The sequence below is a fragment of the Triticum aestivum genome, chromosome 3B (assembly GCF_018294505.1).
Source record: "Triticum aestivum cultivar Chinese Spring chromosome 3B, IWGSC CS RefSeq v2.1, whole genome shotgun sequence".
In the NCBI taxonomy this organism is placed as follows: Eukaryota; Viridiplantae; Streptophyta; class Magnoliopsida; order Poales; family Poaceae; genus Triticum; species Triticum aestivum.
The window spans coordinates 40,891,677-40,896,828 of NC_057801.1; positions in this window are offsets into that span (position 1 = coordinate 40,891,677).

Genomic DNA, 5,152 nt, shown 5'->3' on the forward strand with positions numbered 1-5,152 from the left:
AGGGAAGGAGGTTTTTAAGTAAGATTACGTAGCACTTTTCGTAGGTGTAGCATTTTTGCTGCACGACAGCTGCACAACAGGAAACCAGCCGTTTTGCTGCATTTTTATACATGCATGGACGATGCGATGCATATTGTATGTTTTCCGATGACAATTTCAGTCACACAAGGATGCCAAGTTTCAGTGACACACAGCAAGTTTTTGTCAAAGATAAACTGAAGAACGAAAGTTCACATGCTTGCCAACTAAAGTAGATATCCTCGCGTAACTAAACTTGCCATCGAAAACGTTCGGAGTTGCCATGTGCTTGTACCTGACGTATGGCACTTATCAGGGTCCAAAGAGAAAAAAGAAGTGTTTTGTTTGCATATGTTCGTCTACTTTGATGTAATCGATCCGTGGGCGAAGTTCCAACAGTCGGAACATACAAGAGCATGTGACGTCATGGCGATTTCAACGTGTGTTTTTTCTAAAAATAATAGCGTTTTGTGTGACGACCCAAACTCACAGAGATTTAGGATCACACAATTTTGATTACCAGTACTCAGTTCAGATACAAATTGGGGAAGAATGCTGTTGTGGTCGTGTCGGTAATGTGGGCAATTTGGAACAATAGAAACAAACACACACATGGTGAAGCTGCCTACCAACCGTGGAAGTCAATGCAGCTAGTACAGGAGCTTGTTAGAGCACTGGATGTACCTGTAGTGGAAGTAAAACAAACCAAACCTCGGCCTTCGTGGAAGGCACCAGAGGAAGGATGGCTCAAGATTAACTCTGATGGTGCGATCGGTGTGTCAGCGAATTGCGCTGGGACGGGAGTGGTTGTGAGAGACCACTTGGGCACTTTTGTTGCTGCAAAAATAACCAGGCATGATGTTGTTTCGGACCCTTTCATCATTGAAGCATTAGCTTGCAGAGATGGAATGATAGTGGCCATGGAAAAGGGATTTCAGAAGGTTACTATGGAGACAGATTGTCAGGTAGTTGCTGCGGCCTGGGACGATGCAAATGATAGATCTGGTGCTGGTCATATCTTTCGAGAGATGCGGTCATATCTCTCAAACTTTCAAGGATTTTCAATAGTCTTTTCTCAGTGTAGTGCAAACTTTGCAGCTCATTTGTGTGTAAAGGAAGCACTGAATTTGGAGACTGTTAGCTCCTCTTATGATGTAATCCCTGCCTTTTTGATTGCCCAAGTGCAGTCAGAAGTTGTACCGCTTACTAATAATCAATAAAATGCCATGAGGGCGGTTTCCAAAAAAAAAGACCAGATCAACTTTGTCTACAGGCATAACCTTCTGGGTACCGAACATCTTTTATTTAGCACTGATGTTGAAGACGCTTGCCAGCTAGCTTGGAGTGCCGTCCCACGCCATCTTTCCCTTGTCTCTCATAGGTGGCATCTCAGCCGAAGGCTCTTCTTTGTCAGCACACATCGCAGAGGTGGCGGACGGCTGTGATGTGGGCGTGCCCTCCCAAAACAGCTGCATCAGGAAAACGAGCACACAAAACTTCACAGTGTTCCTAGGTTGTTTCATCACGTTTGAGAGTGGACATCTAAACCAGCACTGTAGTGTTGGTGAGTCTTTCTTCTTGACCAAACGACGTTCAATGATAGCAATTGGAACTGGGTCACCCACTATCAGGTCAACTGCTGGCTGCTCTTTGAACATTGTTGTGAAATCAGGGGTATAAGGCTTTAGTTGGGAGTCGTAAACGCCGGATCATTCAAGAGCACGTGACATCATGCCGATTTTGATGTCTTTTTTTTCTATAACAACGTTCCTAATGGCTGGAACATGTGGAGCACATGACACCATGCCAATTTCGAGGCATTGCACGGTGTCATACTTTTCGTCACACTTCTTGCTATTAAAGGTAGGTACTTGGTTGTGTCACACCTCCCTAGTGTCACACGGTGTCACACTTTTTGGCTATTTAAAAAACTGCCACCACACATCTATAGACTCTTTGGCATAATTGTAGAGTCGACCATACGTGCTGAGTTTTCTTTCCCTAGGCGACTAGGGAAATTGTCCTCCCGGTGACGTCGCCGAGGCGGAGTCCTTATCCGGCTCGATCTGATCTTCCCTACCGATCGTCCTCCTACTCGGGCTGATGGGGGAGACTGGTTCTCCTCCCCGTCCTTGGTACGGTGAATGAAGAGAGTTTTAGGGCTAGGGTTTTGACACAGAAGCAGCGGCAGGAAAGATGGCATCCTCCTCGAACGCACAATCGGCGATGAGTGGCGGCTGCAAGGGAAGAGACCAAAATCCATTGATGTCATGTTGGAACAACTCAATAATAGCAAGTACAATAGAATGACATAGGCGGGCTGTAAGCCTTTAAATATTATATTTTAAATGAGTTGGAGGAGAGAGACGGGAAGCGGGTTACTGATTAACAGCCGGCTGCAGCACATGCTCCTAGGCATGTTGTGAGAGAGGGAGGTGGGCCATGTATAAAAAAAGTAGTACATATTTAGATGCAACTATTGTACTTACCGGCTATAAGTTTGGCAATAGATGATGTGGCAAGACCATATAGCCAACAGTTGGCTATACTGTTAACCATGCTCTAACCGGGAGAGGGATGTGGCCGTTGCAGAGGATGACAAGGACATCAAGGAGAGTGTGCAATGGTTAGCCCTAGCTAGGGTTAAAACGGAGAAAGCATTTAGCCAAGCTAAGGCCCTTTGCCGAGGGGATTGGCTTTGTGGGATATGGAAAGACACATCAGTGGACTCACAGTCCATGCTTGTGGAAGCTTCCTTACTTTCATGATCTCCTTCTTCCACATAACATTTATGTCATGCACACTGAAAAGAATATCGCCGAGACCCTGAGGCACACTTATGGACACCGAAAAGACGAAGAATAACGTTAAGGTTAGAGTCGATCAAGAGAAACTCTGTCACGGAGAAAGCCTAAACATGGTCCCTACAGGCAAAGTCAAAAAGGGGTGGTCGAAGCCAAATGCCCCTTTCAGCCCGACTAGGCCCCAAAGGAAAGAAATTCTCCGGTGGGTCTTGGACTACCTATTCTCCCCTGATGGTTACGCAGCTAATGTAATGAGGGGACTGACTCTGGGTACACTATGGATAACTGGGCGCAAGAGTCATGACTAACACGTATGGGTTGAGCAGATAATGCGGTCATGATTCGTGGCTATGCCGTCGAGGATATTTTAAGTGAAGTTGAGTTTTTTCTTCCACCAGCTTTGTGCTAAAGAATTCGATAAAGAAATGGTTGCAAAGTTGGAGGCACAGTCAGCCGATTCGGTCTGCAACATAGAGACAATGTTTCCACTGGATTCTTTAATCCTATGCAACATTTTCTCTTGTATCTCCCATATTCAAGACAAAAGCAGGAATAAATGCCGCATCGAAGCATCCTTATGCGAGGCACACCTCAACGAGGAGGTGGCAAGCTTCACCAATGATAACCAACTTGAAAGGCTTACTGCACTCATACTTTGGAATGGGAACAACATGTTTGTAGATAAGGTCAACAATTGTCTCAAAGGAAGCAAACTTCATCAAGGTATCTGAAAAAAGTATGGAAGTATTGGGTGGTGAGTACATCATAATATAAAATAGTTACAGAAGATCAAATGAGCAATTTTATGATATAGATAGGACCAGCATTAGACCAATTGGTTTCGAAGCAGCCACATTCAGAGGATGTAATGTAACATAATGGCAAGAGAAGCACTTACAAGGAATCTGGCGAACATCTTGGAGATCATAACAATGCAGTCGCTCCTCTGCTTAAGTAATCTACGGTGAACATCTTCGAGATGGACCGCCACTAGGCCCAAAGCGAAACTTCAATTTCTTTCACGATGCATCATATTCCCAAAAGTAGGCTGGATAGTACTAGTTTAGGCTAGGTCTAGTACGTGTTCGTGCTGCACCTGGAGTTAATGTCCGTGTACTACTAGGACTACTAGTTGGTTAGCTTTCTACATAGGCTTGCTCGTGTATATATATGTGCACAGGGCTGTAGTATTTATAAGGCCGTGAGTTGAGGCAAAAAAAAAAAGAATTAATGAAAACAAAGGGCTCGATACGGGTCCTTCGCTATAAGTTTTTTATGTGCATGTGTTTGTCTACTCTGATGTGATCGATTTGTGGATGAAGTTCCAACAGCCAGAGCATAATATACAAGAGCACGTGGCGTCATGCCGATTTCGATTTGTTTTTTTTCTAATAATAACAGCATTCCTAATACGAAAAAAGACGAAGCAAACTCACACAGATTTAGGATTGCATAATTTCAATTATACCAGTATTCAGTTCAGATTAGGGTTTTTTTTTCGGAGCGAAATTTCAATAACCGACCGAAAATCGGAAATTTTGGTGGTCCCCAGAAAACTTTCTCACCGAGCAAATTTTTTGAAATTATTGAATTTAAACGACGGAATCTCTATCAACTAAGCTTCGTATACACACTTCTCCAGAGTGAAGAACTTAGCTCAGTGGTAGGGTGCATCGCCTGCCATTATTAGGTTGCAGTTTTGTGTTTATGTATCCTTGTCAATATTCATGATGTTTGTGTTGATTTGAACGCTTAAATTGATGCACTTTGTTTCCCAATTGCGGAGAAAAAAAAGAGCATCATGGACCACTACGCAATTGGACCTGCTTGTTTCCGTGATGAAACAGTATGCAGATGCTGCTAAATTTCGTGGTCAAAATGGATGGACGAAAGAAGGATGGAGTTGCATGGCTACACGCTTGAATAATCAATATCTGAGAGCTCATTTTATTGTTTCTCAACTAAAATTAGAGGGCAGTGGTTGAAGAGTGGCTTTGGTTTTGATTCTATTACAAAAATGCCAACAACCATTGATTAAAAATGGGATCAACCGAGCAAAGAACAACAGAAGTGGACATACAAAGCATTCCCTTACTACGATGATTTGCATGCAAGTTATGATGGTACATTCGTTTCACATGTAATGAATTTAGCATATGATCTTGCATGCTTGTAGTTTACAATCTATTCCTCTATACCCAGGTAAAACATCGGAGGGGGAAGGGTTGTAAGCGGACAACTATTCTTGTTGAAGAGAAGTTCCAATCGGCTACAGATTTATCACGAGGGAAAAACTTCATGGAGCAAGTTCAAAATGTTGGGGAACATTG